The sequence below is a fragment of the Bos indicus genome, chromosome 15, assembly GCF_029378745.1.
Source record: "Bos indicus isolate NIAB-ARS_2022 breed Sahiwal x Tharparkar chromosome 15, NIAB-ARS_B.indTharparkar_mat_pri_1.0, whole genome shotgun sequence".
NCBI lineage: Eukaryota > Metazoa > Chordata > Mammalia > Artiodactyla > Bovidae > Bos > Bos indicus.
Window position 1 is genome coordinate 51213453 of NC_091774.1, and position 14194 is coordinate 51227646.

Genomic DNA, 14194 nt, shown 5'->3' on the forward strand with positions numbered 1-14194 from the left:
TAAACAATGTAACACAGGAAAATTTATATGGACTTTAGACCTACCTGAGTTCAATTCCAGCTCTGCTTGCTACAAATCCACATACACACATACAGTCTTCCATTCGTATTACCGTATTATCAGACACATTCATTTATACAGTCACAACATACATTATTTACTCATACAAATTTTGATGATTTACATGCTAGCACACATTTTCCCTGTTCACACAAAACAGCCCTTCACCATAAGCACACACACACACATTTATAAATTTGCCTTCATATATATACCCACCCAAACTCACAGTCATTAACCCTTCAAATTCACTGTCACTTATCTAAGTCATAACTTTGCCTATCTCCATTCAGTATACTGGCTCTCCTCTCATTAAATCAGTTTCCTTAAGGAGGTGGATATTCCAAAGTTTATTCAGCCCTTGCCCCTGCTTCCAGTCTGACAGTCCTCTAATCTACGCCAGAAGGAAGAACTCTCTCTGGGAATGCGATTCACAAGATAACCTCCTGCTTCACCAGTTCCCTCTGGAATTGCCCAAATATGAGTCAGAGATGTAAAATATCAACACTGATTGGCACTCTATATCAGCAATCATCAAACTGCAGCCAGTGGGCCAAATCCTGCCCACCACCTTCTTTTATAAATAAAATGTTATTGAAACACAGCCATACCCAGTTATTTACATATTGTCTATGACTGCTTTCATGGAACAGATTGAGTAGTTGCAACAGAGACAATGTTCAAAACTTAAAGTATTTGCTGTTACTCTACAAAAACTTTTTGGTGATCTCCATTTTAAAATAATCTTGTATGATTTATTATTTATGAAGGAAAGGCAATTTTCCCAAGGTCACAGAGGAACTGAGTTAAGATTTCTTGCCTCTCATTCCACTATTTCCACCATGCCACAAAGCTTCTGCAGGCACATTTTTGTCTGCCCTGACTCTGCTCTCAAGGGATGGAGAATTCCAAAGAGAACCTCTATTGGGTGACCAAATGGTGAAGGCAATCCATTATTGTTTCCCATGTCTCTCATTAATAAACTCAGCATGTCCCACCTCCTTTATCCCCACCATTCCTGCCCACAGGCAGAAGGACCCAAAGAGGCACCAGGCTACCCTGGTCAGTACCAACCTACATCTCTCCTCACTCCAAACTGTCATCGTAGCCATTTGGAACCACAGACTGGAGCCATGCCCCTGCCTAGATGGCAGGGTATTCCCATAACCAGCAGACTGTGTTCAGTGGCCAGGGGATAAAGCTGGAGGAGAAACTGCAGGGCAAGTTATTTGTTCTCTGAGTATCTCTGGGGACCATGGTCTTATTTATGTTGTCTTTCTTTTCCCCCAGGACCTCCTCTATTGCTGGTCTCCTCAGTGACATAACCGGAAAGTCCTTAGCCCTTCTTGTCTGAGTGCTGGAAGCCTCATGTGGAAAGTGTGCCTGATAGGTTATATGAGCTTAGGAAAGGAGTTGTGAGAAAAGATTTGGAATGAGTGTCTGACTCTTTGCAACCTCATGGACTGTAGCCTGCCAGGCTCCTCTGTCCATGAGATTTCCCAGGCAAGAATAATGGAGTGGGTTGCCATTTCCTTCTCCAATCCCAATCAGGGATTGAACCTAAGTCTTCTGTGTCTCCTGCTTGGCAGGCAGATTCTTTACCACTGAGTCACCTGGGAAGCCCTAATGAACCAATACGGATACATTATTATTAATGAAAGTCTGTAGCTTATATCAGGGTACATTCTATGTTGTATAGTTTATGGGTTTTAAAAAATGTATAGTGACATGTGTACACCATTAGAGTGCCGTTCAGAATATTTTCAAAAGCTTAAAAATACTTGCAGGCCTCCTATTTATCCCTCTTCTGTTCCCTCAGAATCTCTCAAAGCCAAGGATTTTTTTTTTTTTTACTATCTCTGTAGTTTTGCCTTTTTCCAGAATTCCATAAGATTTGTATCATACAGTATGTACCTTTACAGATCACCTTATTTTGCTTAGCATAATGCTTTTAAATTTCCCCCACATCTTTTTGTGGCTTCGTATCTCTCCTTTTTCTATTGTTGAATAATATTCCATTGTTTGGATGTACCAGAGTTTGCTTCCAAAATTTGGCAATTATGCACAAAGTTTCTGTAAATATCTGTGTGTAGGCTTTTCTGTAGACATAAGTTGTCAACTAGTTGGGTAAATACTAAGAAGCGTGGTTGCTAGATCATGTGGTAAGAGTCTGTTTAGCTTTGTAAGAAATTGAGGAACTGAAGAAGCCATTTCCAAAGTGGCTTTACCATTTTCATTTCTGCCAGCAATGAGTAAGAGTCCTGTTGATCCATATTCTTAACAACATTTACTATTGTCAGGGTATCAGTTTTAGCCATTCTAATAGGTATGTAGTGGTATTTCATTGTTGTTTTAATTTTCATTTCCTTAATGAAGTATGCTGATATTGGGTATTTTTCATATCTTCATGTGACATCTCAATGGATTCTCCTCACCAGAAACAGCTACTGGTTAATTTCTCAGTGTTCCCCCCTGCCATACAATACAGTTACTGCAATTTTTTGCACAAATAATGTTTTGCATGTTCATGGCTTTGAATGCTCAACCTAACATTTCTTATTGGTGTCCAAAGAACAAACAGAGGAATTATTCCTTGATAGGAGAGACAGCTCCTCCAGCAAGATGGAAGAAAAGGATGGTGGGAGCAGATATGTGCATGTATGTGCTGAATATAGAGATGTTTTAAATTTTAGTGTCTTGAATTTCTGTGAGTTTCTTACTGATTAGTTCTGATTTAGCAGGCAAGATTTTCTGTCAAAGTTAAATAGGTAAGTTCTTGAATCAAGGTTGAAGGTTTGAATAGGGTGTGTACATGAATCATTAATTAGGTGGAATGGGAGAATGAGCTGACTTGAGCAGATGTGTAAATTTGCTGGGTTCTGTTGGTAGTCTAGGTTGATAATCATTTAATGGCACCACTCTGCTCCCCTGGTGAGTACCTAAATCTAGTTGTTAATTTGGTTTATAATAATGTGGGGGTGGATCAGAAAGAATGGAGGAAAAGATTTAAAGGATTTGAGAATACTTAGAAGAAATTTAGGGCTTCCCAGGTGGCGCAAGTAGTAAAGAACCTGCTTGCCAATGCAGGAGCCATATGACACACAGGTCCGATCCCTGAGTCAGGAAGATCCCCTGGAGGAGGGCACAGCAACTCACTCCAGTATTCTTGCCTGGAGAATCCCATGGACAGAGGAGCCTGGCAGTTTACAGTCCATAGGTTCCCAGAATCAAACACGATTGAAACAACTTAGCAGCAGCAGCAGCAAAAGAAATTTATTATTAATATAATGAAGAGCATGGAATCTAAACTTAATTTTAAGCACACAAGGTGGGTTGGTGATTTAGAAAGAAACTTGTAGTGTTATTAGATTAACCATCCTAGCAAGGTTGAAAAATAAGCTTCATTAACCCATACTTGGACAAGTACTTGTGACTAGACAGTGGGATGTTTGAATTAATGAATTCGAAAGTGGAGAAAGGAAATGGTTATGAGAGTGCATAACTACAGTGGGGTTAAGGGAAAGGCAACTGAGTTTAGGAGGAAATAGAATCAAGAGCACAGGATGAAGAATTAAGTTTTCCACGTGGACACCAAAGTCCCTATGGTACTAGTGTAATGGCTTGCATGCGTTTTTGAAAGAATTGAGAGGAACTTAAGACAGCACTGAAGAGTAGAAGGGAGATAGCATGAGTCTCAAAGCAGCACTAGTCTTTAAGAACACGAATGAACATTATTTTGGGAAAAAAAAAACTGGGAAATATTTGGAAATAAAAATGGCCCCCAAATGGGCTTTAAAATATGAAGAGCTTTAAAAACTTTAAAATATGAAGAGCTTCTACAAGTTCCAAATATATGGCACCAAAGTATCAATGAACAAAAATACTTAACTGGAGGATTTTGTTTTTTATCTCTGTATGATAAATCCTACAAAGGCACCTGTCTTGTTCACTCTTGTATTGCATAGTGCCTGGCATAGAGTATGTTACCAATGAAAAAATTTAACTTTGTCAAAAAAAAAGAACAGTAAATAATTATTAAAGTATGGAAATTTTGCATCAATAAAAATTATATGGAAATAGAAAATAGCCATAACAATTTATTTCTTTTGAACATTGTATATTTAAATATAATCCAGAACATATACAGAAGTTTATACATAACTATACTTATCAAAGAATATTTTCTTATTGAAGTATATTGTGTTAGTTCCAGGTGTACATTATGATTTTCAGATTATTTTCCATTATAAGTTATTACAAGATGCTGAATATTGTTGGGTCTTCCCTGCTGGCACAGATGTAAAGAATCTGCCGGCAATGTATGCGACCTGGACTCAACTCCTGGGTCGGGAAGATCCCCTGGAGAAGAGAATGGCAACCCCCTGCAGTATTCTTGCCTGGGAAATCCCATGAACAGAGGAGCCTGGCAGGCTACAGCCCAAAGGGTCATGAGTCAGACATGACTTAGTGACTAAAACACACTGGTTCATTAAATGTAACAAAGTACCACACTAATGCAGATGGTAATAAGGAAAACTCTCTGATCGAGGGAGGAGGAAAGGGGTAAGAGGTATACAGGAACTCTCTGTTCTTTCCACTCAATTTTTCTGTAAACCTAAACTTACTGTTAAAAAATATATTAATTTTTAGCAATCTTTGAAATTAAAATAGTGGATTGTTTAAGCAGCTTATTAGATAGAGCTAAAGAAATCTGATAAAGCTAGACAGTGTATTGAAGAGCAGAGACATTACTTTGATGACCAAGGTCCATAAAGTCAAAGCAATAGTTTTCCCGGTAGTCAAGTATGGATGTTAAAGTGGGATTGGGAATAAGCCTGAGTGCCAAAGAATTGATGCTTTTGAACTGCAGTGTTAAAGAAGACTCTAGAGAGTCCCTTGGACTGCAAGGAAATCAAGCCGGTCAATCCTAAAGGAAATCAAGCCTGAATATGCATTGGAAGGACTGATGCTGAAGCTGAAGCTGAAGCTCCAATACTTTGGCCACCTAATGTGAAGAGCCAACTCATTGGAAAAGACCCTCATGCTGGGAAAGATTGAAGGCAGGAGGAGGAGACAGCAGAGGATGAGATGGTTGGATAGCATCACTGGCTCATTGAACATGAATCTGAGCAAATGCTGGGAGATACTGAAGGACAAGGAAGCCTGGTGTGCTGCAATCCATGGGGTTGCAAAGAGTTGGACATGACTTAGTGACTGAACAAGAGCAACAACAACAAAGGGATCATTAGAAATTTAAAAATAGATTAGAAAAAGGCATCCTGCACAGTGGGGGAAGGCCAGGTTAGGAGAAATTGTGAAAGTAGCACGGACATATAAACACTATCGTGTGTAAAATAGATAACCAGCAGGAAGCTGCTACATAACACGGGAAGTTTAGTTTGGTGCTTTGTAATGATCTTGAGGGGTGAAATGAGGGGGAGGAAAGGCACAAGAGGGAGGGGAAATATATATATAAATATGACTGATTCATGTTAATGTATGACAGAGAACACCACAACTCTGTAAAGCAATTATCTTCCAAAGAATAAAATAAAGGGAAAAAAAAAGGAAAAATGTATCCCAATATGACACAAAGAAATAGAGTTACAAAATAATAATGAAGGGTTAAATTTCTTGTAGAAAAGAAATAGAATATAGAGCTTTTAAAAAAAATCTTGTTTCATAAGAAATGTAATTGGACTACAGTCATCAGTTAAAATTCAAAAATTATCAGATATTATGGAAAAAATAAAATTTTATGTGGTTTAAAAGTCATAAGCTTTAAAACCATATAGGCACACAATGCTTGGGAGAAAGAATATAAAATTGTTTACTAAGAAAACACTAACCAATAGAAAACCTAACCAGTTATATTCATATTCAACTAAATAGTATACTTACAATTTCAAAACCGCTAAGAAGATCAGTTGTTCCAGAGCAAAACTTACAAGAATTACAAGAAACTGGCAAATAATAATTACTGTGAGAAAAATAACTCTTTTCCCAATAATTGTTGAATATTTTAAATTAAAAAAAATATTTTAAATATTTAAATTGTTGAAGTTTTGAACAATACAGCTAATAAGCTTCTTCTTCCTCATTCCTTAACTCATATGACATGTTAGAAAGTTTCCAACAGTTTTATTGCATAACAAACATATTATATAATGTTACAGAAAAAAAGTTAACTATACCTGTGCAGAAAGATGTAATCATATAAAAACTGAAAAACATACTAAAATTTAATAATTATGCCTCAGTTTTCTCTTTATTGGTCATTGAAGTTTGTTTTCTTTATTTTGTTTAGTTTTGTTTATTTATTTACATAGAGTCTTGAAAATTAAATATAAATATGTATACCATAAAAAATAGAAGACAAATCTAAGACTAATAGTCAGATCTTAGATTGAAGAAAATAGACCAAGGTTAAAACAATGAAACCCACAAAGGAAAAGAATGATGGATTTGAAAATATTTAATTTCTTTCTTTAAGTAAAACAAAAGATAACCAAAGAAAGAAAATTAAAGAAATTAATATTTAAACAACCTGAAAAATACTTTCAATAAATATTAATACCTTGGGGAAGTTATATATCCTCTCTGAGCTTCAAACTACAAGTCTGTAAAAAGGAAAGAATAGAAACAATAACAAGTCTGAACTGACATGACAAATAAGGTGTAAAATGTTTTGCACAAATTCAATAAATAGTTGTTACTATTAATCCACAGAGAAATACAATATGCAATAACCACAATATAAATTCTTCAAGGTGTCTATTAATAAATTCAAAGTAAAGGAAAATGAAAAAATGATTTTACCATATCACACAGCAAATTTCTAAAAATAGAACTATTTACTAAATGCTAGTAGTGTGTTTGTTGCTCAGTCGTGTCTGACCCTGTGATCCTATGACTGTAGCCCACCAGTTTCCTCTGTCCATGGAATTTTCCAGGCAAGAATACTGGGGTGAGTTGCCATTCCCTTCTCCAGGAGATCTTCCCAACCCAGGAATCAAATCCAGGTCTCCTGCATTGCAGGCAGATTCTTTAACGTCTGAGCAACTAGGGAAGCTAGTAAGAGTGAAATAAATTTTGACATATATTTCTGACAAGAGTAAAAATTAAGAGTAACTTCTCTAGAAGCAATTTTCCAATGTGCCAGATGAGTCTAAAATCTTGATACCCTTCCTTAAGGCTAAAATCATGCAAATCTTGGGACTTCCCTGGTGGTCCAGTGGCTAAGACTCTGCACCCCTAATGCAGGGGGCTGAGTTCGCTCCCTGGTCCAGGAACTAGATGCCACATGTCACAACTAAGATATGAATATGTATGTAGTTGTAGTTGTTACAATTATATATATATATACACACACACACACACACACACACACACATAAATTCTGGATGATTATACACCAAAATGTACAACAAATTTCTCTGGGTAGTAGAATCATGTGCAAGTTTAATCTTCATCTTATTACTTTTCTATAGAATATTTATTTAAAAGAAAATGTTTTCAAAAGAAGTATAAACAATATGGTCTCATGTTGTAGAGAAAGTAGTACTTCACCTTGAGATGAAGTGGTTGTAATGACCTCACTGGGTAGATGACACCAAGCTGAGCCTTGAAAGAAATGGTATGAATTCATTAAAAAGTCAAGAAAAGTAGAGGGCATTCCAGACAAGTGGATCATTCAGGAAAACTGTACCAAGACACCTGAAAACATGGCTGAACATGGAGAAGTTAGAGATATGCAGTTCCTTGAGACAAAATCATAGACTGTGTGAAAGTGACATGGAAATAGTTGCTGGTAAGGAAACCTGCATTTATTCTGTACCATTTTGAGGGTAATGATCTTTGAGAAACAATCCCCAAAAGTCAAAAGTTAGAAGTATAGCACCTCTTCATGCCCATCATACTTTGAGTAAGCATATGAAGAAATGAAGGTTTTACATGAGTGTCCAGAGATGTGTGAGATGTCTTGGGACTTAACAGCCCAAGACAGAAAGCCTACTTTTTTTTAATCTAATTGGGACTTAATATTACATTTGACTATTCCCAAAGTTGAACTGAATATTAATGAGTTAGACATGACTGCCAAAGAACAACCTGTCCACTCCCAAATAATAAGATGTAAGTGTCTCAGTCAATCCACAGGCATGGCTTTCAGACTGATTAGAGAGGTAAGGCTCACAGGATCAATTAAGTTGCTCCAGAGCCCATAACTCCATGAGTCATTTTTCCTACTGACTCAGTACTAGTTCTCTTGTTCACTGCTGCCAAAGTACATCTCATGAAGGATCACAATTTCTGAGAAACCAGTCTCTGTCATCCCCAAAGTCATTTCTGCTTATTAAACAATACATAAACCACTTGGTCTCATATCTGTTTTGTCTTGACTCCATAAATGATGGGATTAAGCATAGGTGGAGCAAGCATGCTGATGCTGGCCAGTAGGATGTGGATGTGTAGTGGGATGTCATGTTCAAAGCTCTGAGTGAGGACTGAGAATGTGCCAGGCCCATAAAAAAGGATGATGATGCAGACATGGGAGCCACATGTGTTTAGAGGCTTTGTGACAAGCCTCTTGGGAAGCGATGAGGAAGACAGCACAGAGAATCAGAACATAGGAAACAAAAATGAGGGGAATATCTAGGATCACTGTTGACATCAAGACAAAAAATCCATACTAGATGTTTACTTGGATGGCATCACAGGCATACTTGGCCAAGACGATGTGTTCACAGAATGTATGTGGGAGGATGTTATTTCTGCAAAAGTGCAGCCTCTTCAGAAGAAATACCATGGGGAAAATTGTACAATGTGCTCCCAAGAAAACAGCCACACGAATTTTCCCTATCACAGAGTCGGTGAGTATTGTGGTATATCTCAGTGGGTAACATATTGCAATGTAGCGATCAAATGCCATAATTAGCAAGATGCTTGACTCAGAAATGAAGGAGGAATGCTGAAAGTAGAGTTGGGCAATGCAGCTACTAAGAGAGATTTCCCAACTGTCGCACCAGAAAATGGCCAATGCCTTGGGTTCTGTGGTTGAGGCAAAGACAATGTCAACTGCAGCCAGCATACAGAGGAAAAGATACATAGGTTCATGGAAGCTGCTCTTGATGAGGACGATGAAGATGAACAGACCATTTCCAAGGAGGGCAAAACATAGGAGATGAAGAAGGTGATGGAAATCCACATGTGTAGGTCTTCTCGGCCTGGAATGCCCAGCAGATAGAAGACTATATGGTTAACATCGGTGTGGTTGCAGCCATCCAGTCCTAAGACAGGCTACTGTGAACTTTTCCTGAATTTCTCCTAATAGAGACAAAGAGAAATACAAGTTATATATGTTTTTCTAGGTTTTCTGCTTAATTATATCAAATTCAGTTCAGTTCAATCACTCAGTCGTGTCCAACTCTTTGTGACTCCATGATTTACAGCATGCCAGGCCTCCCTGTCGATCACCAGCTCCCAGAGTTCAGCCAAACTCTTGTCCATCGGGTCGGTGATGCCATCCAGCCATCTCATCCTATGTCATCCCCTTCTCCTCCTGCCCCCAATCCCTCCCAGCATCAGGATCTTTCCAATGAGTCAACTCTTCGCATGAGGTGGCCAAAGTACTGGAGTTTCAGCTTTAGCATCAGTCCTTCCAAAGAACACCCAGGACTGATCTCCTTTAGGATGGACTGGTTGGATGTCCTTGCAGTCCATGGGACTCTCAAGAGTTTTCCCCAACACCACAGTTCAAAAGCATCAATTCTTCGGTGCTCAGCTTTCTTCACAGTCCAACTTTCACATCCATACATGACCACTGAAAAAACCATAGCCTTGACTAGACGGACTTTTGTTGGCAAAGTAATGTCTCTGCTTTTGAATATGCTATCTAGGTTGATCATAACTTTCCTTCCAAGGAGCAAGCATCTTTTAATTTCATGGCTGCAATCACCATCTGCAGTGATCTTGGAGCCCAAAAAAATAAAGTCTGACACTGTTTCCATTGTTTCCTCATCTATTTCCCATGAAGTGATGGGACCACATGCCATGAACTTCGTTTTCTGAATGTTGAGCTTTAAGCCAACTTTTTCACTCTCCTCTTTCACTTTCATCAAGAGGTTTTTTAGTTCCTCTTCACTTTCTGCCCTAAGGGTGGTGTCATCTGCATATCTGAGGTTATTGATATTTCTCCCGGCAATCTTGATTCCACCTTGTGCTTCTTCCAGCCCAACGTTTCTCATGATGTACTCTGCATATAAGTTAAATAAGCAGGGTGACAATATACAGCCTTGATGTACTCCTTTTCCTATTTGGAACCAGTCTGTTGTTCCATGTCCAGTTCTAACTGTTACTTCCTGACCTGCATACACATTTCTCAAGAGGCAGGTCAGGTGGTCTGGGATTCCCATCTCTTTCAGAGTTTTCCACAGTTTATTGTGATCCACACAGTCAAAGGCTTTGGCATAGTCAATAAAGCACAAATAGGTGTTTTTTCTGGAACTCTCTTGGTTTTTCCATGATCCAGTGGATGTTGGCAATTTGATCTCTGGTTCCTCTGCCTTATCTATATCCAGCTTGAACATCTGGAAGTTCACGGTTCACATACTATTGAAGCCTGGCTTAGAGAATTTTGAGCATTATTTTACTAGCGTGTGAGATGAGTGCAATTGTGCAGTAGTTTGAACATTCTTTGGCATTGCCTTTCTTTGGGATTGGAATGAAAACAGATCTTTTCCAGTCCTGTGGCCAATGCTGAGTTTTCCAAATTTGCTGGCATATTGAGTTCAGCACTTTCACAGCATCATCTTCCAGGATTTGAAATAGCTCAACTGGAATTCCATCACCTCCACTAGCTTTGTTCACAGTGATGTTTTCTAAGGCCCACTTGACTTCACATTCCAGGATGTCTGGCTCTAGGTGGGTGATCATGCTAAGTCACTTCAGTCATGTCTGACTCTTTGCAACTCTATGAACTCTATCCATCTCCTCTTTCTATGGGATACTCCAGGCAAGAATGCTGGAGTGGGTTGCCATGTCTTCCTCCAGGGAGGGGATCTTCCCAACCTAGGGATCGAACCCACATCTCATGTCTCTGGCACTGTTAGGAAGGTTCTTTACCTCTAGCACCACCTGAGAAGCCCAATATCATATAGGAAAATCCAAATGAACTTCTTGGCCAACCCAAGAATATTAGTAACTATAGTTAAAATGATATCTATTAGATTTCTAGAAGTTATTCATCCTACATAACTGTAAAATTGTACCCTTTGTATGTGAATGTTCAGAGATGACACAAGATATCTCAAAGGATGATAACCTCAACAAAAATAGTTGAAGAAATTAAAAGCCAGAACACAGTACTCATCCATCATCTAATAAATCTAGTGATGTGAAGGATACATGAGTTTGGAAACTCACAAGTTCTGGGTAGGATGAAGTTTGTTCAGTCAAACATGACACACATTCTCTGTTGCTTTGACAGCAGAAAATATAAATTCTGAAAACTTCCTGGTGAACTTCCACTGGAAATAGAATTCACTAAGCTATTTTCTAGTATCCAGTTTACCATAGTGTTTCCACCCACCAATTCTATAGCTCGTGTCATCCATCACTACAAAAACTGAAAACTATTTTGTCCTCCAAAGTTATTTCTGCTTTGGGAAAAATATGTGGGCCATCTGCTGTTGTATTTCCTTCATCTTGTTCCCATAAATGATGGGGTTCAGCATAGGTAGAGCCAGAACGCAGACATTAGCCAACAAGATGTGAATATGAGGTGGAATGTGATGACCAAACCTCTGAGTGAGGGTTGTGAAGATGGCAGGTCCATAAAAGAGAATAATGATGCATACATGGGAGCCACACATGATGAGAGCTTTGTGACAAGCATCTTGGGAAGACATGTGGAAGCCAGTATAGAGAATTAGCATGTAAGAAACAAAAATTAGCAGGGTATTTAAAACCACTGTTGACATTAAGACAGAGAATCCATACCAGATATTCACTCAAATGTCACTACAAGCATATTTGGCCAAGCCAATGTGTTCACAATAGGTGTGTGGGATGAAATTATTTTGGCAGAAAGTCAATCTTTTCCTAAGAAATACTATAGGGAAAATCATACAATAACTTCTCAGAAAGATGATAACACCAATTTTCCAAATCAATGTATGTATAAGAATAATGGTGTATATCAATGGGTAGCATATGGCAACATAGCGGTCAAAGACCATCACCAGCAAAATCCCTGACTCAGACATGAAAGTGCAATGGATGATGAAGAACTGAGTGATGCAGTGATCCAGGGAGATCTCCCCAACATGGAGCCAGAAGATGGCCAAGGCCTGAGGGATTGTGCACATGGAGAGGACAAGGTCTGTTCCAACCAGCATGCAGAGGAAGAGGTACATGGGTTCAGGGAGGCTGCACTTTGTAACAATGATAAAGATGAGGAGGTTGTTCCCCAACATAGCAAGGACATAGGAAATGAAGAAGGGGATGGAAATCCACATGTGCTGGACCTCAAGGCCAGGGATGCCCAGCAAGTGGAAGACTGTGTGACTGACACCAGCGTGGTTTAAGGTAAGCATATCTGGGGCGACTTTTAGAGACATCACCTCATACTCACAGACAGAGCAGACAGAGATGAAAATCCAGATTTTCCTGGAATAGTCTTTGTGAAGTCACAAAGACTTTTGGCATATCTTGCACACTCCATCTTCTGTGAACACATGCAAATAAGAAACATGAAAAGTCAACAACATATGTTCTCTGTTTCAGTGAGTGATAGTCTCATTAAAAGATAGGCATATCTCCAGATAATCAAATAAAACATACTATTGTATATATTTCTCCTACAAACAGAGGATTATGAACATTAAGTGGAAGTCATTATATGTATCTAGAAAGATTGTAAGAAGAGGTTTCTTGAATTTGAACTTGAACTTCACCTTGGTGGTTAGTTTATTATAAGGAGAAGAATGAAAAAAGAGGAATCAATAGAGGAAAAGTGGGTATTCAGATAGAAGTATAGCATATCCATGAACACAGCTTGTTCATATCCAGGCGACTGCATAGAGGATACTGAAGAGAGCAGGATAGGTTGAAGTACTGGAGATTTGGCCTAATTGATGAATGTGAGATTTGAAATCTCTCATACACACTTATGAATTGATTCAAGAGATATTTTAAGGGGTAACATGACAGGGCCTGTGTGTCTGAGGTGAGGCACTCCTCTGGCTTATACTTTAGGGACCTAAGTTAACATGTGACTGAAATTGGAAAATAGGGCATTGACATTTGGAAGATTTTTTCAGCAGGTGGAAATATTGTCATCTGGTTCTTAGTGTTCATTCATTTATTCATTAATCTGGTCAGTAAGGAAGCAGAAACAAATTTTCAGGCACCACACTACAAATTGGAGCTATAGAAAAATAGTAATTTGCCTGAGTCCTATTGGCCTTTTGTTTGAGAGAAAACCAATCTACAAGCAGGTCCGTTGAAGAATTGGAGACAAACGTTAATTCCCCCTAACAAGTTCAGTTCAGTTCAGTTCAGTCGCTCAGTTGTGTCTGACTCTTTGCGACCCCATGAATCGCAGCACGCCAAGCCTCCCTGTCCATCACCAACTCCTGGAGTTCACTCAGACTCACATTCATCGAGTCAGTGATGCCATCCAGCCATCTCATCCTCTGTCGTCCCCTTCTCCTCTGTCCCCAATCCCTCCCAGCATCAGAGTCTTTTCCAAAGAGTCAACTCTTCGCATGAGGTGGCCAAAGTACTGGAGGTACTAACAAAGGGGTATTTTAAACTTTCTAGCTCCGTAGCTAAGTTGTATCTTATGCTTATCAAAAATACGTCTTTACTCCTGATGTTTCTTTCTGAGGAGGACAATCTACTCCAATTTGCATCCTCCACATGCTGGGAGAAAGTGTTCTGCCATCAGATTCAGTCAGCTGGCTGAGTCAGGGCCCTCTCTCCTCAAGGGCACACAGCTGCTCTGGAGAAGATTCTCTGCAGCCAGAGCCACTGACATCCGACAGGAAAACAGGTGGGATGACAGCAGAGGGACGTGAGGGCAAGTGTGTGACTCAGAGGTGATTAGGAAAGGAAACCAGAAAAATAGCAGGAA

General features: G+C 39.0%; 2 pseudogenes; both read right to left on the bottom strand.

Moving 5' to 3' along the window:
- Window positions 1–8400: 8400 nt before the first annotated feature.
- LOC109569008 (olfactory receptor 52B4-like) lies at window positions 8401–11672 on the bottom strand (annotated as a pseudogene).
- Window positions 9660–13730, bottom strand: LOC139187170 (olfactory receptor 52B4-like; annotated as a pseudogene).
- Window positions 13731–14194: the final 464 nt, after the last annotated feature.